The sequence below is a fragment of the Cricetulus griseus genome, chromosome 4 (assembly GCF_003668045.3).
Source record: "Cricetulus griseus strain 17A/GY chromosome 4, alternate assembly CriGri-PICRH-1.0, whole genome shotgun sequence".
NCBI classification, from domain to species: domain Eukaryota; kingdom Metazoa; phylum Chordata; class Mammalia; order Rodentia; family Cricetidae; genus Cricetulus; species Cricetulus griseus.
In genome coordinates, this window is record NC_048597.1 from 58,606,736 (window position 1) to 58,633,186 (window position 26,451).

The following is a 26,451-nucleotide window of genomic DNA, read 5'->3' on the forward strand; positions in this document are numbered from 1 at the left end:
TACAAAAAGCAGTGAACAGAACACAGATGGCTTAAGAGATGGTTTATGATGATTGTGCTAGATAGGTAAAACTAATTGCACACATATTAAATGTTTCCTTTTAAACAAGCAAAATAACAGTGCATTGAAAATAAAAGTCTAGGGAGAAGACAAAATTTGCAGGGTGGAAACTGGCTGGTGTCCAGGCAGAAAGCCAGAGACACCATCGGGCTTCGATCAGCAGGACAGTGGTTGATGGTTTGTGGGCTGCAGGGCCAGCCCCTGGGGTCACTGGGTACTGCAAACTGGTTCACCAGCAGCTGAAGTGCCAGTGAGGGCGGGAGCCAGAGGCAGAGTCTAGCAGGCAGAGATGCTAATGGCTACCGTGAACTGAATGTTTGCTACACGCTAGCTCTCTGCTGAAAGTGTCCTGTCCAGTGTTACGTGTCATCTCTTACAACCCTTCCAGGGAGGTGACATGACCAGCATGGCCACTTCTACCTGTAGACGAAGAAAGCAGTGCTCAGAAAAGCTGAAACAGACTCAGCAAGATGGCTCAGCAGGTAAAGGCACTTGCCGTGAAGCCTGACAGCCTGGGTTCCATCCCTGGGACCCATACAGATGGAAGGAGAGAACCGACACTCACAAATTGTCCTCTGACTTCCACATATGTACTGTGGCACACACACACACACACACACGTAAACACTGTAACACATTTTAAAAAAGAAAGAAATAAAGAAAGGAAGGAAGGAAGGAAGGAAGGAAGGAAGGAAGGAAGGAAGAAAGAAAGAAAGACAGCAAGCTAAAATAATTGGCTAACCTGCAGTTAGCTGCCTAGTAGTCAGACAGCTTATGTCTGGCCACCTGATGCTGCAACTCATGTGACTGCCCTCTGTGAGGCCCCGGGTCAGCATAAAAACATGTTTTCTTGAGTATGGCTCCATACTATGTCCTTTCAAAAGGTGAAGGGTTTTGCTTTTTGTTTTCTTTTCGGTGGGTGGTGGAGAATACTGGTAAATGTGTATTTACTGACCTCTGTGTCCTAAAATAATGGCGAATTCCATTTGTAGCAACAAATATGACTAGACTTGCTTTGAGAGATGTTTACCCTTGACCTCTGCTGCCAGAATCTAGGGAGTGGCCTCAATCCAGAGGATGACTCCACGTGGAACCAACCACTGAAGCCAAACCAATGACATTCAGCAAATACCCTCGGGTGCTCGGAATGGATCCCTGCATTTGTATTCTACAATTCTAGAAGTCCTCAGACATGTTCTTCTTGGCAAGCAGCAATGATGGGCTGGCACTGAGAGCCACATGCAGAATCTGATGTGTCCTTCCTCAGTCAGCAAGAAGGGAGCCTACTTGCTGTGTTCTCTAACTGCTGCCTGGGGTGTGCAGCTAGACAGAATGAGTGCCAGGTCTTCTCACTCTGTTTGGAAAGTTCGTCTAAGCCATATGACTCCAGTCATAACTTATTAAGTATGCACCAGGTGTTGACATGATCGTTCCTTGTTTTGCCTCACGAAGGCTTCTCAAGACAAATGATCTTTTGGAGATCTGCTAACTGCTGTAACAAAACCCCCGGATTTTAGGTGTTTACCACAGTGACAGCTTCTTAGTCACAACTGGGCAGGTAGGACAGGGAGGGCTCTTCCAGGCACATCCATGGGCTCCTGCTATCATCTGACTTCCCCTTTTCCTAGGATCCCATGACGACTATGAAAGGGATCGTGGTGGCTTAGGGGCCAGCTTGGAAATATTGCAACTGTTAATAAATCATTGAACTAGTTTCCTAGATGCCTAGGTTCGAGGGGGCTGGGGCATTCCTGTTATATGATAAACTACATGTCACCCTCCACTGCCTGTCACAACCCACACACTGAAGCCATCAACTCCTCAGAATTTAGAACCTCAGAATTTGGCTCGATGTGGACACAAGGCATCAGAACAGCTGATTAAATGTGAATGAGATTGTTGGGGCAGGCCCTAATCCAGTATGACTGGTACCCTAACAAGAATATATCTGGACAGCCAAGAGACATTAGGGACTTATACACAAAGAGGAACGGCCATTTGAGGATAGTAAGAAGACAGCTGTCATGAACACTCTATATCAGAAACACAGATGCATATGTTTTGTGTCATTTCATACTGTCACAATTTATCGAGTAACAGTAAATTCATGAGCCATGTGGGTGTCATTGGCTGCAACTTGCCAAGTAGTGCTGGGCCCCTTGAGAGCTGGTCATTGGCAACCATAGGCTCTTTTACTCTAATCTTAACTACTAATATTAGTTCTTATATCACATATTACACAGCTCACAGTCATTAGAGTTCTTTTTGTAACCATTACAAAATAGTTACAAAATGGTTAAAGAAGGCAATAGAATTCAAAGAGTTCAAAAGGCCTCATAGGAGACAGGCAGAGAGCTGGTATAGAAGCAGCCAGAGCAGATGATTAGACAAAATACTGAGGGGCCCTCTTAGAGAGCTGTTGGGGACTCAGAACCAAGCAACACAGTTGCAGGACTAAGTCAAACCGCAGAGATACAAGACTATGGAGGCCATAGCATCTAGGTACAGGACTGGAGGACCATGGAAGGGAGGGGCAAGACCAAGTCCAAGAATAGATGGATGAAGAAACAGCAATTCAAGTAGGCTCTGCCAAGTAATGGGATGTAACTGAGCCAACACCTGAGGGACAGTTGGTAGTTCTTTGTCTGTAATGCCTTGATGCACACACTAGGTAGGTAGATGACAAGGTATCATCTTGATGAATATCCTTCTTTTCACCGGGTCCAGGTGGGGGTGTTCTACCTTTCATCAGTCTGGTGCATTTGGGAAGTTCTTGGGCATGATGTTGATGCTGTGATCTTAATTAAACCCATGTACTGTGGTTTTAATTCCACTCATGTTCTGACATGAGTCCAGGGTGCTTTGAGAAGTTTCTATGTGATATCTTCTTTCTTTCAAGAACAAGCTATTTGTCAGCCCGTGACTCATGGGTGGTGCTGGACAGCTGGTGGCAACTACATGCATAATGACACACAGTCACCCTGCCTCTGCATTTATGCTCAAAAAGGACTCAACTGCCCCTTGTAAAATGGAGTCACCCCAGGGCAAGGCACAGCCTGAAGGGCACTGCTCTACATACTGTGGAAGAATCAAGATCAGGGCACATCCGATTTTCCCAGTGGCAATCTACAGGCCCATACATTAGAACAAACCACACTTTGTGATCCCTTACACCTTTGACTTCTGGCCTCCCAAACTAAGAAGACAATGTCTATGGTTTAACACACTTAGGCTGTAATGTTTCATTTCAGCAACCTGCGCTAACTAGTACAATATTTGCAGTGGGAAAAATAGGTGACATTAGCTGTCTGGGTCACAGTCCATCCTCTTGCTCCCTTCCTTTTTCCCTTCCCATCCCCAGTGAGGACAAGCATAGCCCCCAAGCCCCTGCATCCAGGCAAAGCTAGGAACCTTGGATATATTGGATGATCCACAGCTTTAAACACAGTCTCCTGGCTTCTTTGGCAACACAACTCCTTCAAAAACTTGGGCTTCTAGGAGATTTCCTTCTAGCCAATTCCACGTAGTAAGTGCACATAGAATTTTCTTCTGAGTTGTAATTCTCTACCCCGTCTAAGCTGGCTTGGCTTGCTAGTGCTGTTCTTTCTCAACTTAACGGTGGCTACCATGGAGTTCTCTTTCTCTGGCTTAGTAGAAAGGTGTAGTCCCTGAAATGATTTTTCTTTGCCTCAGGACTGTGCTTAGCTGAGAAGAAAGACAGATTATGTGCAATGAAGCCCAATCACATTCTCTCACTCTCTCTCTCTCTCTCTCTCTCTCTCTCTCTCTCTCAAAAAAATGTGTGTCTGAGAAAGAAATCTTTATTGTTATGAGTCTCTGCAATTTGGAGATTATTACAATAGTTAGTGGCCCCTCACTAACACAGTATTTCATTTTGTATGGAGAGGTAAAGGCAGCCCAAAGAGAGAAGTGGGTCCTAAGAGAGGTCCTTTGTTTCTGATTCTATTCCATTTCCTTCTCACAGACTAGTTCTTCCAATTAGTTCTTCATTGCATTTACCTTTATCTTTTGGTGTCTTGCTGGATGCAGTCCACAGGCAGCACTGGGGCCAATATTCTGTTTTCTGTTTCCATGCTCTTCCCCTGGGCATGGATGACTTCCAGGTTATGACAGGCAGCCCTGGGATCCAATATCCAAGCACAGATGCCCGATTTCATAGTTTGCCATCTCTCCTCTCTAGCCAGCTTCATATGGTCATTGTTTTACATCACAAGCTCTCAACCTGTGAGTCTTGACCCTTGCTGGGGGTGTTGAAAGACCCTTTCACAGGAGTCACATATCAGATATTTATAAAAGTGGCAAAATTACACTTATAAAGCAATAAGAAAATAATTTTATGGTGGTGGTGGGGGTCACCACAACATGAGGAACTGTATATTAAAGGGTCACGGCCTTAGGAAGGTTGAAAACCACTGTTTTAAAGGAAGTTTTCCACTCCAAGAAAAACAAAATTCTTGTATTACTCAAGGAGGGGAAATGCTGAAACAAATAGCTGTCAAAGCTCAGTGAATACAAAATTAAATGTCTGTTTCTTCATGTCATGGTGTGCTATTGATTGGCTTAGGGGTGAAGACGGAAGAAGCAAGAACCATGTTCCACACTGTCACTCAAGGTCCCAGGCTCCTTCCATTGGGTGCATGCAGAATTGGATAAAGCACTGGACTCCCTGGTGATTTGGGCATTTGGTTAGCAGGTAAGGAAGAAAGATCAGCAGGAAACTCCTAAGATTTTAGAGCATGCTTGCTGCTGCCAGGGCTTGTCTGTTGGTAAGAGCCTCTCTTCTGGCTCTAGTGAGTGCTCTTAAAGCTCAGTCCACTCAGCCCAGGGAGAGTCGGGGATGCACATACCAGTGTGCAGGGGCATCCCCCATATCACCTTGCTTTCTCCATGCTGCTCATATTATGGACATGGGGGTAAGTTGCTCAATTCTTGCTGTAATGGAGGTGTTGTTGCTTCTGTTACTGGGAGGGCTGCCTGCCAGTGGTCTTTACCTTTCAGCTCTCTCAGAGGCAAAGAGTCACTTCATCCAAGATGAAATCCTTTCTGATGTGGCCCACACTCAATGACTTAGCAAAGCCCAGCTATTTTGATCCAGTCAGGACAGCTATGGCTCCTGTGGGATTTTTAGCTAATGTTACTATTGAGTTTCTCTCCACTTTTCTGTGTCCATTCTGACTTTCTCCTTCTTCTCACAGCTCTCACTCCCAAGGCCACTTACTAAGACACCTAGACACAGACTGCTTCCTCGGAGAGCCTGTGGGTGAATGTTTCAATTAGAGTTCTGTTCCAATATTAGACTATTTCCCCCCAGTGTTGCTGTGGTTCCAGCACTTAAAACATTGCTTAAAGCACACCATGCACTCATCAAAATGGATTTTTGTTGTGAAATATTAGTTTAAGATGTGTTACATTCATTTATGCTGTGGAATATTTGTTTAATGATGCAAAGATTTGTGCATTCTTTTATGTTACATTTGCTTAACGCTGTAAAGCTGTGCTACTTTGCCCTTCTAAAACATCTGATTGGTCTAATAAAGAGCTGAACAGCCAATAGCTAGGCAGGAGAGAGAAATAGGCTGGGCCAGCAGGCAGAGAGAAGAACTAAGAAAAAGAAGAAGAGTGAGGCACAAGAAAGGGGGGAGAGGAGGATGCCAGGGGCCAGTTACCTAGCTACACAGCCAAACACAGAGTAAAAAGGAAAAAAAAAAAGAAATACAGAGAAAGGTAAAAGCCCAGAGGCAAAAGGTAGATGGGATAATTTAAGAAAAGCTGGCTAGAAATAAGTCAAGCTAAGGCCAGGCATTCATAAGTAAGAAAAGTCTCTGTGTATTTATTTGAGAGCTGGGTGGCATGCCCCCAAAGAGTAAAAAAACACAACAACAACAAAAACCTCAACCTCTCCCAAACAACAACAGCAAACTAACTACACATTTTAATGGAATATTTATTTAAATACATTTGTGTACTCTTCCTGACCAGGCCATAACCTCCTGAAAGACAGGGTCTATATGGTTATCTTCTGTGTGTCACCAGATCCTTGCCAAGTGCCTGACACTTCACTGTTACTCTGTATTTGATAAATGTGTAAAGAAGATGATTAATTGGAGAATGGTGAGAAAGACCTTCTTATACCACAGGCCAGGCCAGGAATTCCATGGAGGAGACAAGATGCTGATGGTGTTGAGGGATAAGCGTTGAGTGACTTCCTTGACATACTATTTGCTAAATAGGTATTCTTTAAATTTTAGAGTATTTTCATTTGGCATGGCTGGTAGCAATTATTGAGGAATACTATCTGTTCCAGCCACCATGTCCTCTTCAGTGTTGCTATCCTGAGTTAAAAGAATTCTACTGTGCAGAGAAAGTTAGAAAGGAGCCTGTGTGGTGGCTGAGAGGCTACATCAACACTTCAACCTATTTCCTGAACACCATTGGTGGTGGGGCCTGGCAGGAAGGACTGGGGAGAGAATGGGCTCCCTGTGATGCTCATGGGAAAACAGAGGAGACAAAACAAATTCATCATGAAAAATTAAACACTGTTGGAACAGGAAGGGAGACCAAACAAATACAGATGATACAAATGCTATTGTCGGTGGCCTCTGAGGCCAAAAATGAACTCGACAGAAGGCCTCAGCTCTGAGCCAGAGTCATTTATCATCCATTTGGTTTTCCACATTGCAGACCCACAGAGATGGATAATAAGGGGAAGGTAAAGAAGAGCTTCAGATGGGTTGTAAATAAATATAATAGGAGATGGATGACAGCAAGTCTAGAAAACCAGAAGACACGAGAAAATCAATAAGAGAACTTCTATAAAGGGGAGGGAAGTGGGGGGCAAAGGAGAAGTGGGGAGGGAGTGTAGGTAGGTCCTCTCCATATTTTCAGGTTGGCATTACCCCCAATTCTCTCCTAGCTTCATTTTGAGCTTCAATAGCTGCCAGTCCTTGCAACTCAGAGCCTCCTCTCCTCCACACAGCCCAAAGGCTCCCTGGGGCCTCCGGAGAGCTCCTGGCATGGGGGAAACTGTGTGGAGAGTCAGTCCAGCCGCCCTGAGAGGGTGGCCTTTCTCTGTTCTACTCGAGGCTTCATTTCCCCCTTCATTCCTCTCTCCCCACCCTGTGCTGCCCCACATCTGACAGCCCGGAACTACCGACTGGTGAATCAAGGAACACAACCCGTTTCCATCTCTCCTGCAAATGGTGGCCAATGTCACCCCGCTTGACTGGAGACAGAACCTGACAGAAGCAAAAGTCAGAGTATAGGGGAAAGGACAGAAAGCAGCAAAAATAACTCTTTAAATGCAAAACAAAACAAAGCAAAACAGTAAGATAAGACTTCTTATTGGGGTTAGAAATGTGTTCTCTGGTTACTCTTAACACTCTTAAATAAGAAAAATAAAAAGAAGCAGGTAGTCTTCAGAGAGAAATGAGCACAAAAGCCTGAATTAATTGACCTGAGACCTTGGATAGTGTAAAAACAATTTAATGAGAATTTTCTAAGTGCCTTTTCTGACAAAATGGGAAGAAGACAGGAGTCAAATGAGGAGATCCCATTCCACCAAAAGGAGTCACTTTGAATAGCTGGTTCCCTCCCCAACTATAACTTCTTTGCTTCTCAGAAAAAGGGCTGGTCAATAAACTGTTCCCAGAGTCACCAGGTGGCAAACAGCCATCCAGCCTGATTGCCAGGATGATTGCCCTAGGTGGGACTCTGCACGTGTGTCCTCATACCACAGCTGCTGACTCATTAGCGTGAGTGCTGTACCCACAACCAAGCTGTCCTGTCTTCTCACCTCCACAGGCATGCTGTGTCACACACACACACACACACACACACACACACACACAAGAATGTACTGGTGCACATGTGTACACACACACAAATTGTTTAAATGCAAAAAACCCAACCTTAATATAGACTTAAACGTGCTCAGAAAAGAAGTACATACACCTAAGTGTGGGTCTGTGCTCCCTAAGAGATATAGGAGAAAGTAAGACATAGCACATGGAGAGAGAGAGGTATAATTGACCATCTCAGCATTAGCCATATGTACCATTCTGGTGGCTCTCAAGTTACATCTTAAAAGATTTCTAAGAAACTGGTTTTCTATGCCTTGATAGTGAGGGGTTCCAGAGATGTCCTGGTGGGAACCACAATTCAATAAGGTGAATTTTGATTGCACAATGGGGTTAGTACACATCTTCCTGCAAGCGGGTTTTCTGGTGAGATGCTTAGAAAATTGCAGGTTTACAACTGGGAAGGCAGAAAGGCAGTAAGCAGTTGATGCTAGAATTCTTGCTTTTCTCCTGGCATTCTTGGGTCAGGGACTCATTTCTTTTGTCCTCTGAAATTTTTCTACCTCAGTCTTATTTGTGAGATTCCCAGAAAATGTCTGGGAGAGGAGTGAGGCCATACCTGAAGTCATACATACAGGGCGTTAATCTTGGTTCATTGTTATTTTAGCACTCTCATTTGAAAATATTTCTACATAAAATATTGCCCCTAGGTCCAGGAACCTTCAAAGTAAATGTTCATCGTGCTGGAATTCTTGATTCTCAGCTGGCCACAAGCATTAGCTAGCCTGCAACGAGGGGCTCCCCATTCCCATCTCCCCGTGACTTCCCTTTCTATCCTGCCTCAACACTAACTTCAGAGTTTGTCCAGAGTCCCAAGAGTGCCCTCTCTTCAGATGGCAGGCCCAAGGTCTAGGCAGGCTCCCTAACTATCTGGAGTTCACATAATCTCTTCATGGTTTTGATAATTCACTAGAACAGGTTATGGCACTCAGGAGACACCCGTGGTCAGCAGTTAGCTGTAGAGCATTGTTAGATTTCATGGGGCATGTGGGCTTAAAGAAAGACAGAAAGGGCAGGAAGAAAGCACCGTCCAACTTTATATACTCGGGACCATGTTCAAGGTAAGGAACATCTGGTCACCCCTGGGTGTGGATAAAAAATGCCTATAAAAGAAGGTGAGACCCCTTATAGGGGAGGAAACTACTACCATACCATTTTCCCTCCTTTCCAGAGTATTTTGGTCTGGCTACAAGGGAAGTTTGGAAGTGTAGTCTCTTAAGAAGAAACTAGCCAGCATAAGAACCTGGAATAGACTTGCCTGGCAGGTGGTGTGTGTGTGTGTGTGTGTGTGTGTGTGTGTGTGTGTGTAGGGTGGTACAGAACTTCCATGGCTTTCACACCTTCTCTGGACACACCATCTCACTAGATCTCCTCTACAACCCTATCTCTAGTCCTTTCCCACTGTGGAGGTTAGGGTGGGGCTAAAGTCTCTGACTCTTGAAGGATTCGTTCAGTCTGTTCTGGTGACCAGTCCTTCTGGGAAGCTAAACAGGGCCCTATATTGAGTCATCTCATTAGCATGAACTCTGGTGACATTTTTTTTAAAAAGTCATTATGCATAACAAAGCATTTCTTATCACACAGGAAATCCCAAGGTGCCAGCAACCTGGAGACAAAGACCCGATAAGGTTTTTATTATGCCATACAGCTGGACCCAATGGAAGCCAAAGGTGAGTCAGCTAGGCTGACAGCCCAAAGAATCTCCTCCCAAGGCACAGGGAAGGGTGGAGAAAGGTGGAGGGTGGGCCTGAGGACCAAGTAGAGAATGTCCAGGACACCTTGTATCACACGCATCTGCCATGCAGGGCACCTGGATGCCTCCACCTTCCCAAAGACCAGGTGAAGGAGGAAAGAGAGAGATCACTGCAGCAGACAGGGTGAAATTCACACTTGAGGCACATCAGAGGGACACTGTCCTACTGCCCAACCTGCAAGCCATGGAGGCCACACAGCTGCTTTCAGGGAGCCTTGACTTGGGCCACTGGTGCCAGCGCTCCTCCCATTGTAGCTGAGGAATGGCTGGTGCTGTGTCCTTGACTGAATGCCCTTGTCCTCCTGCTCTGGGCTTTGTCCCCATTGCTACAGACCATGACTCCTAAGTTCCTTCCTGGGCTGTGATCATCACTAAGCCCTTTCTGGGGCCAGCCTCTTTCAGGCTCACAGGAACATCCCAAGGTCACATCCCCAGCATTCAGCTGGCTGCCCTAGATCTCATTTCTCAATCTGCTCCTAACCTGTGCTACAGAGCTCCTGCTGTGATGGGATAGAAGGGAAAATTGTGGGGACCTGGAAGGGAACGTAGCCATTACCTTAGAGTCTGATTGAAGACTCTCAGCAGGTGAGTGTCAAGAATCCCAACACAGTTAACACTTGCTTAAACTGTCCAGCCAAAACAACATTTCTCAACTCAAAGGGAATAAGAGAGCCTATTCTGGAGTAAAAGCATGAGTGACTGTGGTCCAGAACACAGAGCTGGGTTACCACAGGTTCCATGCCCCAGTGTGGAAACAGTTTCATGGAGCTTTTATAGTCACAGCACAAAGAAAATTATAAATCAAGGTGGTTTTAAAATGCATCTGTTGAAACATTAAGTAGGCAGAGAACAGTGGGGAGATTGCAGCTGTAGGCAATAGATGTTATCTGATAGCATTCTTAGCCCTTGATTAGTGGAGAACAGAGTTCTGTCAAGTTACTATATTGCAAAGGTTTTAACCTGTTCATAGGCTATCAGGCCCGGCTAATAGTAGGACATTAGGTCTGGTGCAGCCAGGGTTAGGAATGGCTGTTTATTACGCTGATAAGCACATAAATTGTAATTAGGGTTGAAACAACAAGATTCCAACCTCTCCATGTCTTTGAAGTTTTAATTAGTTAATCAGCCAGGGTAAACAGTTTCTTTCCAGGAATTCTCATTCACAAGGCCGTTCTCCTTTCAGAAGCCAGCTGTGGACCAACAATTTTCCAGGAACCTCACGAGAAAGCCTATTTACAGTAAAAGATGTGTCGGAAACTTCCACCTAACCCGAGTGGCTCCTGGTTTCACACTGTCAGATTACGGTCCCATCCAAGAGTTAGAGTCACCCTGTAATCTCACTTATCACAAGAGTAGGACAAGAACATTTTCAGATGTAACTTGAGAGCCAGCAAAATGGTGTACATGGCTAATGCCAAGAGGCATTTAGTTGTGTCTGAGGAGCTCCATAGTGAGTGCTCTTGGATGTATCTTATTCTTTCCCAGGACACCTCTCTTGGTTAACCAGGCTTAAAATCTATGTTAGAGATCTTTTAACATAGATAAATTAAGCTGGAAGTGACCTGAAACTTTCCCCCTAATGACTAGCTTTCCTAGTGATAAAAGGTGCTCTGAAGGCTACTGTGGGAGAAAAGACATCAGTGGCATCCTGTAGCCAACACTGCATGTTACATATAATGCCAGACAAGATGTTCCAACTGAGGCAGTTGTGGCATGAATGCTGTAGAGGTAACAACTGCCTCTGATTTGGATTTAAGGCTTGCTCCTCAGGAAGGAATTCAAGCCTGGTACCATTAACCTGGCCAAAAGCCTGTGGCTCAAGAAATTACAGGCCCTAGGGAGGAACCCATTACTGTCATTTTTTTCTAAATGGACACAATTGTCAACCACTTTCTAAATGTTTATGTTTATACACACAGTACTGCCCTCAACCTTAATTCGAGAAGCTTCTCTCTGTAGTGGTCGGCAGTTAACTGGTCAAAGTGCTGAGAGTATATGTCTACTGAAGGCTTATTCCTAAATGGGACATCTATATCAAACACCTTCCCACCACCATGAGACTCGGGGAACATTGAAGAAGGGTGGAAAGAAGGTAAGAGCCAGAGGATGAGGAAGATGGCTATGAAAAGCTGTCTTTGGGACACAATGTAGCCACTATACCCATGAACTCACTGCAGAATCGGTTAGCTGCACAAGATCTGGACAAGATCAAGCCAACAAGATCACTCACCATTCCAACTCCAATGCTAATGGGATTTGGTGGGTTGTTAAAAAGAAAGGAAAGACATACAGACAGGAGAGTGACATGTTGGGTGCTCCTGGGGGAGTGGGAATGGGGAGTCAGGGATGCACAAAGATACATTGTTTATACCTATGCAATTATCAAAGAATAAGTAAAACATATTCTATTAAAATACCTTCTAGTAAACTACAACTTTTCTTTGAGAAGTTCACAGCCATGATGTAGGCCCCTTTCCCCTCTCCCTAATTGCCTTTTTTTTCTATTTTCTTTTTTATTTGTTTATTTTCTTTGAGACAGAGTCTCACTGTGTACCTCTGGCTAGAGTGGAACTTCCTATGTAGACTAGGCTGGGCTGTAAAATTCACAGAGACTCTCCTGCCTCTGCCTCCCAAGAGTCAAGATTAAAGGCTTGACCACCACAACCACCTTCCTAGTTTTAATAAACTCCTACTACGCTTCATACTGGCTGGTCCTGAAATTCTTTTCTGCTTTGAAACTGATCGTCCAGTTTTACCTGAGCTGAGGTCCCTAAAATATTAAAGGAACTCCTCAAGCCGCAGCAGGTGACGGTGGGGCTGTATCTCTGTCTCTACCTTTAGTGCCATCAGCACTCACTCCACTAGGAATACCTTGCCCATTTCCACTTGCCAACACCTAGCTTCTCCTAACCCACTAGCTTCTCCAGAACACCCTTCCCTCCTCTTCCGTTTCTGCCAGGTCCCAGCCTGGTAGAGGCTGTTAGTTGCCCATCTAGCCCTGTATTCCCTTCCTTACCATGTGTTTTCCCAGTGGGTCTTCATAGTGTTCTTCCTATACCTGGTACTCAACATGATGGAGCTTCTAATCAGCCTAGCCAGGGGACATAAAGTAATCAAGTAACCACACAGAGAACTGCACATTTTATCAGGGACATGAGCTGCTGAGGAGTGGAACCCGTAGCCCAGACAGAGAGTATAACCAGGGAATTACCCGAGCCACTCCAAGCAGGGAAACCTCCTTCAAGGAAATGTCACTGAGGTGAGAGCCTAGGGAGGATCCAGGAAAGTTAATCTGGGGAAGAGGTGAAGGAAAGATATTTCGCAGAGGGCGGGGTTCATGGGAAAGCCTCTTGTCAACATCTCCTCTGTTGCTGTCTTCTACCTGAAGCGTTCACTGTGATCTCTTTGAGGCCATTTGCTTCTGGTTTTATCTACACTCAGCCTACGGACTGTTCTTGTAGGGACTCAAGAAACCCCTAAGCTGAGTTACATTGCACTGAACCCTCGGTCTCCAGTCAGGACACAAGCAGCCAGCTAAGCCTTCATTGCCTTTCTGAGCTTAGTCACAGGGCACAGGGAACTTCTCACTAGCTGCCTCCATCACAAGCCACACACAGCCCTCAAGAGACATGTGCAGACTCAGCCCCTCTGAGCCACCACAGGTGTCATCTGTGGCTCACAATAATAATTGCCAGGGCATTACAAGAAGGAACTGAGGGCAGGGCCAGAGCAGAGAGCACTTGCTAGACATTGTCCTTGCAAAGAGTGACTAGAGGATGCCATCTACTCTGGTGACCCACATAGAAGATCAACTTCAGCTTTGAGAAGTCCTCAGACCCTAACAGGCAAAATCCTCACCTCAAGGCTACAGGGTCAGAGACAGAGCTCAGCGTCCCAGGACACAGGGAGACACTAAGGCTCCCATTCAAGTCAGAACCATCCAGATCATGAGTGTTTAGGCTTTGTATTTGACAAGATGACTGTCGCCTAAAAAGGTGTGCTTTAGGGCATCAGGGAGCCTCAAATAAGCACACCATATATATATATATATATAAATATATATATATATATATATATATATATATCCTGAGTGTGTAAGGAAGGGGGGCAGATTGGAGCTGGCTCTTCTTCTGGGGTTAGCACTAGGAACAGTTGTCCTAAAACCTAAAACCTGATAGCTGGGTCAGATTGGGGGGTAGGGTGGGTCAGGGCTCCTCATATTGGAAGGCAAGTAACAGGATGCAGGTCTGTCCCTCAAAATATCAATGTGCTCTTCCCATGTCACTGGACTGGTAGCCAATAACCAGGCTTCCCAGCTAAGACAAGGCTGAGGGGCTTGAATTCACGAGAGCCCAATGGATGGCCTGCTTGCAACTAGTGCAAGGTAACCCCAAGCCTCCTATTTCTCTGATTACCTCCCAGACAACCCCAAGTTTAGCTCAAAGTTGCAGTAATGATCACCACCAATTTCACTGTCCCTCAGGCACTTGTGCTAGCTAGCCATTCTGTCCTCTTCCTCCTTCCTAGAGAATTCTAGACTATGCTCATGTGCGCCCTGAAGTTTCTGCTCCCTCCCAGCACCTACCAAGTCCCAGTTCTCCATAGGACCAGAGATAAAAATGACACAATCACATAGCTGGGGAGCATCCTTCACTCGCAAAGCCTGGCTTGTGGTTACATGTGTACCAGTCGGCTTAGTCCCCCTGAACTCACCTCAGAGTGTCACACAGGTGGGTCCCCATCAGCCCTTCCTTTCCCTGTTCTGAGAACCAATGAACCTGAAGGTGAGCAGCAAAGGCTTAGCCCTGGGTGCCCAGTGGCCTGGTAGGTCCATCAGCATTCAGGAAGCTGTGAGTTACAGTGACAGAGAAGCCATCCCTGCAGTCCTGGAGTCTATCCCACTGAGGAGCTGGAGGCCTCCTTGTCACCAGAAGAGCAGAGTTGGGAGGAGGCAGTGACTTTGGGGCTGTCAGCATTCCCAGGGATTATGAATCCCTAGAAAGACTGCACTGAGGTCACTGCTCAGGGGAAAACATACAACTTCAACCAAGGCTGACTCCTGGCAGTCGCTCTGGCTGGAGAAGCAGAGGGCATTTATCAAGAGGGAAGCAGCAGCCAGAGCTCTTTTATGGCTGCTTCTCCCGAGAGAGGGCACATCTAAGCTGCCTCCTTCAGCTTCCTTTGCTTTCTGGTTTGCCTTGGGATGTCCCCATTCTGGGCAGAGGCTGGCCCTCAACCCTCTCTTCTAGTGTAATGGGAGAACAGTCTAATAGTGGTGACATCAAGGAGAGGGGACTGTGGGTGGGTGGTTTGCAGCAAGGCAGAAAGCTGCTCTGTGAGTCACACTTTCTTTGGGGGGACAGGGGTCTTCTCCATCTATGAAACTATTCTTCCCTGCCACAATCCAGGGCAGGTGAGTAATGGGGTTCCCGAGACAGTCACAGCTTTATTCTGCTGTTACCACATTCAGGCCCCTTGCTGGATACTAATGATCCATTAATCTTCCTGACTGTGCTGGGAAATGGTTTCTGTTCTCATTTAAAACTTGGGGGAATCTGTGGCAAAGAGATATTAAATAATTTGTCTAAGATTACACAGATTAAAAAGTATGTCTTGAACTCAGGACCACCCATCTCCAAAGCGGCTGCTTCAGATACTCAGAACCACCCCACAAGGGGCTAGGGATCCACAAGCGAGGCCATGAGGAGGTCACTTTCCCCTTCAGGAAAAGTGAGCAAGTAACTGCAGAGAGAATCCATCTCAGGACACCTTGACAAGTGCTTAGATGCCTTTGACCGGAGAGAGTGGTAAATGTCTGCAGAAAAGCATTGTGGGAACAGACAGGCACCAGACCTGCAGGGGCCAAGATCTTCCGGAGGCTGTGTTGATGTGGTGACATTGGACGGGGGAGCCATTGTTGGAGTCACAAGGCCTTGGCTTGTTCTACCTAATGATGTCATTTCTGGCAGTGGGTCTACCTCCCTGTCTCTAGGACTCAGTGTTCAGTTCCATATAAGAAATGATTTTTCATTTTTGCAACGGGATAAGGCGGTGTAGTCTTCCTTTGCACTTCTGAGGGGAGGGAGTAAGTGTGGATAAAACTCAGCCCAGTTCTTACCAGATATCCGCTGTTTCACCCAGCTTTTCACTGCCAACTCGGCCTGATGGCTCTCTTCCCAGTTTCCCAATCACAGACCTTGGATTCCTTGTAAATTCCTGGGCAGAATTCACAGAATGAACAGCCAGTGGGTCACTGGGCAAAGCCTCTAACCGGATCCCTTATCGTCCTCCTGCTTGTAAGAGCCACACTTGTTTTGTTTGGGCTTTTAGTGTGTTCCAGCCTGGGTGGACCAACAGGAACAGGCTGACTGACTCACAGATTTTCTATGTGGCTGTTTGCTTGGGGCGACAAAGACCAGTTTCTGGAAGGTTCAGCACATCTGCATGGGAGGGAGATTAAGTCTAGAAGTGAAGCCCAAGCACCTTGTGCTTTGCCTTGTTGATGACGGGATCTTTCCTGCTCTATCCCGAGCAAGTGTGTCCCTTCGTGGGTAGAGAACTTATTACCGCTTCGGGATGGAGAGAGGCAGCTCCTTTGTGTTTCCACAGCCGTACTGTACCCACTCCAACAGACACTTCCTGGGAAATCAGGACCCTTTGTCTAGCTTAGCCTGCAAGGGGCTCAGCAGTAAGTCCTGGGCACCTGCTGCTTGCTTTATAGACCGGAAGCAGCTCTTCTAGCAGTAGGTCATGGGGGGCAGGAACTTCTCCTAATGACCTTCCAGCTTCCATTTGCATCCATCTGTGCTATGCTCGTTAGGTTTGTTGTTGTCTTGTCAACTTGACATCAGCTAGTGTCACCTAGAAGAGAGAGAAAGAAAAAAAAAAAACTCAGCTGAAAAAATGCCTCCATCAGACTATCCTATAGGCAAGTCTGTGGGAATTTAAGAAATTATTTATTTTTATGTGTATGAGTATTTTCCCTGCATGTATATCCATGCACCGTGTACATGCAGCGTTCTCAGAGGCCAGAGGAAGTTGTGTGGGATCCTCCTTCCACACACAGTGGTTGTGAGTCACCATGTGGGTGCTGGCTATTAACCCGGACCCTCTGGAAGAGTAGCTAGTGCTCTTAACTTCTGAGCCATCTCTGAAGCCCTGGCATTTTGGCATTTTGTTTTGTTTTGTTTTTTGTTGTTGTTGTTGTTGTTTTTGAGACAGGGTTTGGAGCCTATCCTGGCACTCCCTCTGGAGACCAGGCTGGCCTCGAACTCACAGAGATCCTCCTGCCTCTGCCTCCCGAGTACTGGGATTAAAGGCATGCGCCACCACCCCCCCCCCCCGGGCAGCCCTGGCATTTTAAAAAATTATTATTAATGATTGACATAGGAGGAGCCAGTCCACTGTGGGTGGTGCCACCCTGGGTAGGTGGTCCTGGGTTGTATCAGTTGGCAGGCAGAGCAAACCAGGAAGCAGCATTTTTGCTTTAGTTCCTGACTCTGGGTTCCCTTGATGCTGGACTATAAACTGAAAGCCAAATAAAGCTTCTCTTCCCCAAGCTGCTTTTGATCATGTGTTTATCACAGCAACGGAGAGCACCCTAGGACATCCTCTTTTCAGGGACACTACTGATCTTTGAAGTACTGTGTCTGGCTTCAGAGAAGGTACAAGGGTTGTATTTTCCTCATGGAAGAGCCTGACTGAGGGCCAGCCAGATGACTTGGCAGCTAACAGTGCTTGCCTGCCAAAACCGAGTTCCTTCCTGGGTCTCACATGGTGGAAAGAGAGAATTCACCCTCAGGAGTTTTTCTCCCTACCTTCACACATTCAATATACAATGTGACGCATATACACAACACACACACACACACACACACACACACACACACACACACACAGAGAGAGAGAGAGAGATGAGAGAGAGAGAGAGAGAGAGAGAGAGAGAGAATAAACAAAATTTTTAAAACCTTTAAAAAAGAATTTGATTGGCATTCAGATGTACAATAAGTACTGAACCCATGTAAAATTCTGAGGGCGGGTTTGTGTAGATGAAATGAATCTTCAAGGATAGCCACCAGGCTCAACTGCAAGTCAGTGTTCAGCTCTTCCCCCATGAGGTTTTGTGTGTGGCTATAGTAGGCCTGCTCTTCTCATCAGGAGGGCTATTTGTTCCATTTCCCAATTCATATGACCACCAGGTGAGATCATGAGAAGTTGGAGATGCACAGTATGCCAGAAAAAAAAAACTTTTTAAAATTTGGAGCAGAGGCTACCACTTAGCAGGAAAAGAAATTAGCAAGATCTTATTTAGAATAATGGAGGGGGCTGAAGAGATCACTTGGTGGTTAAGAGTGCTCACTGTTTTTCCAGAGGACCGGAGTTCAATTCCCACCACCCACATGAAAGCTCACAACCATCTGTAACTCCAGTCCCAGGGGATCCAATGCCCTCTTCTGGCCCCCACGGACACCAGGCCTGTACATGGTACACAGACATACATGCAGGCAAAGCACCTATACATGCAGATAAACAAAAAAAATCAATTAAAAAACAGAAAGAACTCTTTAGCAGTTATTTAAAATTAATTTTCTCTATAGCTTTCTGTTAATTCAGTGTCCTGATGGAAGATTTAGCTGGGAGAACTAGTCTATTTGGAGAGGTAGTTGTGGAAACTTTAAGGTTTTTGGTGTTGACAGGATTAGTTTTCAGAGCCTCCCCAGGCACACCTTGTCAAAGCTCCTGTGTCCACTTGATTTCTCCAGCCCACTCTTCTCCTTGGAAGGTGGGGTTTTTTAACTGCTGGAGATGGTTCACTTACCTATCCTTCACATTTCTCTGAAGTCAGATTAGCCTTCACCTCTGTTTCCTGTTACTCCCTGTTGGGGCCTTTTCCCAGAAGGCTGAGTCTGCAGACTGCAGGACACAGCATGGGCCTTTGCCTTCTTAGCATTCTCAGAGGGTGACTTTCACAGGCCCATTGTGTATCTCTATACAGGATGCTGGTGCTGCTGGGCTCTGACCACATGCTGGGTCACATGTTGGCTTTTTTTTTTCTTTTTTTTTTTAATGTGTACAAACATTTTGCCTAGCTGGTCAGTGGTGATATACACCTTTAATCCCCAGAATCAAGGCAGAGGCAGGCAGATCTCTGTGAGTTCGAAGCCAGCCTGGTCTACAGAGTGAGTACCAGGGCAGCCAGGACACATTGTTTCAAAAAAACAAGACAAACAAACAAACAAACAAAAAATCACAAATGTTTTGCCTGCATGTGTGTACTGTATGAGTACCTGGTGCCTGAGGAGGCCAGAAGAGGGCTCCAGATCCCCTGTAACTGGACTTAGGGGAAGTTATAAGCTGTCTTTAGGTGCTTGGAATTGAACCTGGGTCCTCTGTAGGAGCAGCAAGTGCTCTTAATCATGGAGCCATCTCTTCAGTTTCATGTGACTTTCCTTTTTGAACCATTCTAGCAGGTTCCAAAAGAGATGTAACAGATATAGTGATTCCTCAGGCAGTATCTATGGACACTTATAGCTATCTTCATGAACTGTTAGCCTTGAATGTATTTTCATTGGATTATCTTAAACCACAATGCAGGAGTCAAATGGCACTTGTTTTAGTGATTGCTTTAGCTTCCTGGGAACTGAGCCTTTGGCATTAGCCACACATTCTGGGCAAGTTCTTTACCACTGAGTTTTAATCTCAGCCCTCTTTTTATTTTTCATTTTGAGACAAGTGAAGGGATTAGCTCCCCATTTCGGCAGCCATGACAGTAACACGTGCTCTATGACCTTGTCTTAGTCACTAGAGGTCAGACGCCTGCCTCGTGACAAGGAACCAATCAGAAGTTAGCTGGTTGTGCTATGCTTTACAACCCTGGGTGTACTTTACAGACAAGCACACAGCAATGACGCAGAGCATAGCAACCATCCTGGGAGGGCCTATGGGCCATAACAACCAGTTGACCAATCAACACAGGGCAAGCCCTCCAAGGCTGGAGGCACACCAATAGTGAGCCTGTGCGTACCCCTAGACACTCCCCTTACACTGCCCTACAAGATCTAGGAGTTGTCTTTTTCGAGCCATCCACCATGGTGGGTGGGTGAAAGACCTGAGCTAACATGGGGTTAGCTCGTTAAATTACAATAAAGCCTCGTGCAGTTTGCATCAAGCTCTCGAATCCGCCTGGTGATTGGGGTGACCTCGGTCGTGGCCTGGGACCCTGGATACCTGAGTTTTCTGGGGGTCTAACACAAGGTCTTATTAATTTACCCAGGCTGGTCTTGAACCTACAGTCTTTCTACTTTATTCCTGTACTTGGCTCATTTTAGTGGTCTTGATACATGTTAAATCATTGTCAAAAAGATTATATCAGCATCGATGTCCTCTAAGAATTACTATATGTAGGCTCATCTGCCTCATGAACTTGTCAGCACAGGGTAGCACCAGGCTTTCATCTTGCCAATCAGAAAGGTGAAAAGGGGGTTGGGTTATGTAAATTTTCATTTCTTAACTAATAACAACAAATACTTGTGAAGATGTGGACAAAAAGAAACCCATGCACACTGCTGTTCAGAATGAAAACTAGTCAAGCCATTGTGGGTATCAGTATTGAGGTTTCTCCAAAAACTAAAAGTAGATCTGCCATATGACTTCGCTAAGCACTTCTGAGGACTAAGGGTGCCAACCTACGGGACGCTAAGTCAGCATGCTACCGAGGAGCTTGCACATTGCAGTACTGTTCACAAGAGCTGAGTTATGCAAACAAGCTCAGGGTTCAGCTGGAGAGGGACAGGGAAAGAAAACAGAGTTTATTTTTCCACCATAAAGAACAAAGTTATGTTGTCTCCAGGAAAAAGGAGGCAAGTGGGATAGTGACTGAATTAAGCAGCTCAGAAAGACAAGTATTATATGTTTTCTTTCATTTGTGATTCCTAGATTTTGTATAAGTACATAAAATCACAATATATATCATATATATCAATATCACATACATACATCATGTATATGGTATATGTATGACCTGAAAGTATAAATAATACAACCTACAGGGTCAAATGGGACCAATGGGAGGGACAGGGGAGGAAAGGGAGAGTAGGAAGCATAGAAGCCTTTTAAATTTGTTTCCTCTTGCTATGAAAAGAACACCATGACCAGAAGCGATCCAGGTAGGAAAGGGTTTATTTATACTTACTGTTCCTGAAGAGTAAGAGTCCACAGGAGTGAAATGAGGTGTGGGGCAGGAGCAGGAGCAGGAAACCGGGACCTCACATCTTGAACCACAAACACAAAGCACAGAGACAGCAAGCTGGGATGGCATGAGGCTTTGCCTCTCGAAACCCACCACCATCGCTGTACTTTCTCCAGCTATGCCTCTCAAGCTTCCCCAAACAGCATCACCAACTGAGGACCAAGTGTTCAAATGCCAGAGACTCTGGAGGACATCTCCTTCAAACCCCACAGAGGGGAGTACTTTCAATATACAATAAATACTTGGCTGAAAACTTAAAAAATAAATTACTTAAAAGACAAATTTTAATTTCTTTAGTTACGAGCAAGGTTGGCCATCTTCTTATGTATTCTTGTTGTTATTGGACTTTTTTTCCTCCTAGTCTGAGGATCAAACCCAGAACTGTATACATGGAGGCAAGCATTCTGCCAATGGAGCCACAGCTTAGCGGCCTGGTTCTACTTTCCTCTGGATTTTTGTCCATGTCCTTTGCCCATATCTTTACACCTGTAGTTTGTTGTTTTAGCCATGAGAACTCTTGATCTATGATTTTGATAGACAAATACTCCCCAATTTGTGGGATTACCTCCCAATAAGCCTGTGCTAAGTTGAAAATGTCAAGTGCTAAGTTGAAATTGGAGGAAAATTTTGGGTTTTTCTCATATAAGCCAGGACCATCTGCCCAAGTTAGTACCATCTACAGTGAGTGGGTACTCCTGCATCAACCCCTAACCAATAAAACGCCCCCAAAGACTTGCCTAAAGGCTAATCCTATGGAGACACTGTCTCAGTTAGGGTCCCTCTTCCCAGATGACCTGAGCTTGTGACAAAAAGCTAACCAGCACAGAAGAAAAAGCCTGGGCTCAGCTGTAATCTTCAAAGGCACACCCCCCAGTGACCTACTTCCTTTGGTGAGGCCCCACCTCCTAACATTCCCATTACATCCCATAATACTGTCAGCAGCAGAGAACCTTGGGGACATCAAAGTCACACTATAACAGTGCCACAGTTAAACAGAGGCGTTCCCAGGCAATCTCCCATGAACCAGTGTTTTCTCTGCCTCTTTAAAGAAAACACTTCTTCTTTTCGCTGACACACTGTAACTGGTACTTATTTCTGGGGTTTGTGGGGCATTGCAGTCTGTATACACAATGAGTAGTGATTAGCTAGGAGCAACTGGAGACAATGTCGCCTCAGCCATTTACAACTTTTTTGGCAGTGAGAATCTTCAAAAATCATCTCTGCTGGCACTCTATCTGGAATTCGCCCCTCTGCTAGGACGGCAGAGTCCTCCTCACTCGACTGCTGAATGGCAGAGCAGAGCATGGATGAGATGCCCTTCTCAATGAAGATGCTTGCAATCAGTGAAACGTGTTGGTTCTAGTGTCACTCATTGGTGAAGATCAATCCATCTTCTCACTTAGATGCAAGGAAGGCTGGGGAACACAGTCCCTGCCAAACAGCCTGCCTTAGCATAAGAGCATTATACTCCATACCCAGAGCGTCAGTCTGGGTCATACTACCTTGGACACCAGCCTGAAGAGACTTGAAGCCCATCATCTGATCCCAACAATGATTATGTCTCCTCTCTCTCTCTCTCTCTCTCTCTCTCTCTCTCTCTCTCTCTCTCTCTCATTTCCTTCAGGGATTAGGTATTGAAAACACTACAAGTGTAAGGTCTCTGTAGGTGGCCTTGGCTGAAGACAAGTATCTGTAGGTGGTCTTGGCTAGAGATTTAGATGTGACCCGAGGGATGTTTGAGGAATTTGGAGATATTTGAGGGTGCTTTTCCCAGGATTGAGGAGACAAGCTGGTCATTCCTATGTTTTTGGCCATGCTGGGTGAAAATTCTCCTACCTAATGGCTTTTGTAGTGTTGCTCTGACATATATAGTCATCTGTCACACTTCTTTATGAAAAGTTTTGTACACCCTTGGACTTAGTCAGAAATAGGCTTTGCAACAGGTTAAATGAAGTTTTCTAGAAGTTAAAAATGTCTTCTCCCTTAGCTTTACCATTTGGGGCAATCTCCAGATGACACTCTTTGGAAAAAAATAAAAGTCACAGCACTCTGGCCGTTAGCCACCAATAGCCTGCCAGGGCTACATCAAGCTCAGGAATTACGAGGCCTCCAGAGGCATCCTGGCAAATGTGCTCCCTTTTATGGCACAAAACCACCTTCGCTTCTGTTCAACCTTCATCCTGCACTCAGAGTTACATAGAAACCATTATCTTCCCTAAAGAGCTAATCAATTATTTATTCTGTGCTTCTTGCATACATTCATTCATTGTGTTAAACATTGTACCATGCTAAGAAGAGCACACGATGGGATGAGTCGGGCACCTATATTCCGGAAGTCCCAAGTCCATGTGTGCAAAGACCTTAGAATAGACTCAGGCTGGGAACTTAAACCTAGTTCCAGAAAACCTCCTTCCTGGGGGAAATGGCCTTGGAATGCTTTGTCTTTCCCTGAGTCAATGCTTACCGTACATCAAACGTGGTTCTGCCATCCGCTTGAGTTCTTTCCACCCCCTTCCCAGCCACTGGCACCCAGAGTGTGCTAGAGATATGGCAAGGTCAGGAATTCTACCGCGGCCCCAGGCGTTCTGGTAACACCGCTTCCTATGGAGATCCGGTTTCTGTTTTGCTCCTCCCTGGGTCCTCTGGGGTATGCGGATGGGCTGTGGTTTTTCTTCCATAGCAGATCTGTAGAGATTGATTGTCTCTTTCATTGTGTCCACCATCAAAGTCCCTGGATTCATCCCACTCAGAACTCCGCCCAAGGTCATGTGCTCTGCACACGTGCCTTTTCCAGGACTCGGCCTCTCTGCTCCCCGACCATGTGCCACCGGATAGCAAAGCATATTAAAACCCAGCCTAACTAGAGTCCATTAATCAACTATGCGTGGGAGGGATCGTGAGAGATTCCTGGCAGGACTTGATTTTATTCCTCACTGCTAATGCCTTTCAGGGAAGAGCTGAATACATTTGCAATAGCTAGCGATGGGCCTAAAGTGTGTTAAAAGTCGTTTTCCAGAAATCTTTAATGTGTCTCTTCTCTTTGCTTTGCCATTTTTGAACATTCTCCAAATGACATCGCTGAGGGGGAAAACCAAAAACAAAACTCTGTGAAATACACTTTAAAGTTGTAGCGGGCAGCAAAGACATGGCATTGGCTTCACTGATTCGATTTTGCACGAGCAGATTGCCCTGAGCAGCATGTGAAAGTTTTTGCTTTGCCTTTGGTTTCTGTTTGTGTCCCACTTCAAGTAATTCCCCCTCACATCTTTTTGTCCTGGGGCCTTCGAGCCTGGTTTAAAAAAATACATAAATAAATAAAATTAAAAAGAAAAGAAAAGGCAAACCCCAGAGAGCTCCATGAAGCCAGCAACAACCTGGAAAACCGAGCTGTGAGGTTAAGCTCAAACCCTCCCCCCCTCCCCCCCACACACACACCTCTTTCCAGGAAGGAGCAGCTGCGGCTGGCCTGGACAATGACGTCAGCATGCAGTCAGTTGCAGTCCGACTTTCCACACTCTTTTCCTCTCTCCTTCTGTCCTGTGACCCCGAGCTGGGGGGAACCTGCCCCGTGGCCCCTGACTCCGGAATGCTGCCCTGATCCACCATGCATTTAGCCTGTTCCTCAGGACTCCAAGCAGAGCTGAGCTGAGTCAAGCTTCCTCCCCAGCTCCGGGAGGAATGTCGGTCAGGAAGCTCAGCTATCCAGAGAATGCGAAACACAGTATTTTAATGGGATTATTTTTCACCTCTTCGAAAGTAGAACTGGTGGTCGGGCTATCTGTACGGTTAGTTAGTTACTCCCCTTCACAACTAGAGCAGGCCGGGTGGTGGTGTCACATGCCTTTGATCCCTAGCACTGGGGAGGTAGAGGCCGGCAGATCTTTGTAAGTTCGAGGCCAGGCTGGTCTACAGAGTGAGTTCCAGAACAGCCAGGACTACACAGTAAGACCCTGTCTCCAAAAACAAAACAAAACACAACAACAACAACAACAAACTAGCGCGATTTCCTGATGGTGAAACAATAAATCCATAGCTTTCCTCTGCCACAGAGAAAAGCTGTGGTGCCCCCGTCTGCAGGGGCTGTGCTTGAACAGGGCTGCTGGGATGGAGGCTGTGTAGTTAACTGAGAGGCCCTTGTTGAGATTTCTTTCCTGCAATGATGCTGGGGAGCCTTGCTATGGCCAAGAATCACTCAGAGTGTTGATGTTTACTTTTAATACTGGGGCTTGGTCTTAAAATGAAAGCGTTATGTGGGACAAGGCACAAGAGCAGCTCTGGAGCCTTTTGTTGGCTCCAACACACATGGATGAAGCCGAGGACATTTCGTTTCCCCACTAAAACATTTACTTTACATTTTGCATTATGTGGGGTGGACTGCTAAATAAATTATCTTCTTTGCCGAAATATACAATATTTATATCATTTTTATTTTATTTTATGTGTATGGTATTTTGTCTGCATGTTTGTCTGTGTACCGTGTGTGTCCCTGATGCCCACAGGTGCCAGAAGAGGGCATCAGATTCTCTGGAACTAGGGTTACAAGTGATCGTGTGTCACTCACTATGTAGTGTTTGGAATCAAACTGGATCCTCTGGAAGAGCAGCCTGTACTCTTAACTGCTGAGCCATCCCTGCAGCCACGACTTTAATTTTAACTGATAGTCCTCCCGTGGTCAATGCTAAACCCAGTCAGAGCAATGGAGATAGAGTATTCACTATGAAATAGCATTCGAACCCTGGTCCTTGAGCTGACCATAAGTAAAAGTCAACAATTTTGCATTATGTGGGATGGACTGCTGAATAAGTTCTCTTCTTCATTGAAATAAGTATGCAATATTTACGTCATAATAAAGATACCCAAAATAAACAACTAAAATAATGAAGTTGAAGGTGCAATTCATATCCCTGGGCTCCAAACACTCCACTATTTAGAAACTGGAAAGAAAGCAAAATAAAACAAATATAAAGTTCTTTTTAGCAGCTCTGGCTTTGCCAGATGAAATAGGTTATCCAGGTGTGCTTTAAAATCTGAGATTTCACTTAAAACAGCTGTCCTGGCATGGAGACCTTATACAAAATCTGGTCAAGAGGGGAAATGCATGATCCCGCTTTTGGAACCATTTATGAAAAAGGCCTTATTTGAGGCCAGACTTTTTCTTAACATGGAAATGCATCCTTAGCGCAGCGTTTGAAATAACTAGTTATCTGTTGAGGGGAGAAGCAGAAAGGGTGAGCTGGGTGATTTTGAATTCACCTCTGCCTCCTTCATTTTGCTGCCCGCCCACCTGAAAGGAAGGCAGAGCTTGGGGGAGCCCGTTGGAAAGTGAGAGGGAAGGGAAGGGTTCAAACACCTGCCCGTAAGCTGAGTGAGCATGGGGTGTGGATTTCCAGACGCCCAGCTGAGTGCAAGCGAGTGTTTGACTTTAAGATTGCCTTTGACCTGTGTGGCACTGATGTTGCTTTACCAGTTTGGAAGAGGAACAGGACCACATCTGTTTGCAATGTCCCACCACC

At 45.6% G+C, this 26,451-nt stretch overlaps 2 long non-coding RNA genes across 6 annotated transcripts; one reads left to right on the top strand and one right to left on the bottom strand.

Moving 5' to 3' along the window:
• The first annotated feature begins 4,649 nt into the window (after window positions 1–4,649).
• On the top strand, window positions 4,650–12,392 carry LOC103159909. The gene is made up of 2 exons (XR_003484887.2): window positions 4,650–4,774; window positions 9,522–12,392. It is a non-coding gene; the product is annotated as an uncharacterized LOC103159909 (long non-coding RNA).
• A 422-nt stretch (window positions 12,393–12,814) lies between these two features.
• On the bottom strand, window positions 12,815–24,732 carry LOC100759851. 5 transcript variants are annotated; one of them, XR_004769943.1, is made up of 4 exons: window positions 24,374–24,732; window positions 23,403–24,227; window positions 20,882–21,159; window positions 12,815–16,551 (listed from the first exon to the last, which is right to left on the bottom strand). It is a non-coding gene; the product is annotated as an uncharacterized LOC100759851 (long non-coding RNA). The 5 variants fall into 5 exon arrangements; XR_004769942.1 differs by having other exon boundaries at window positions 20,882–21,191; XR_004769941.1 differs by having other exon boundaries at window positions 20,882–20,960; window positions 24,374–24,729.
• Window positions 24,733–26,451: the final 1,719 nt, after the last annotated feature.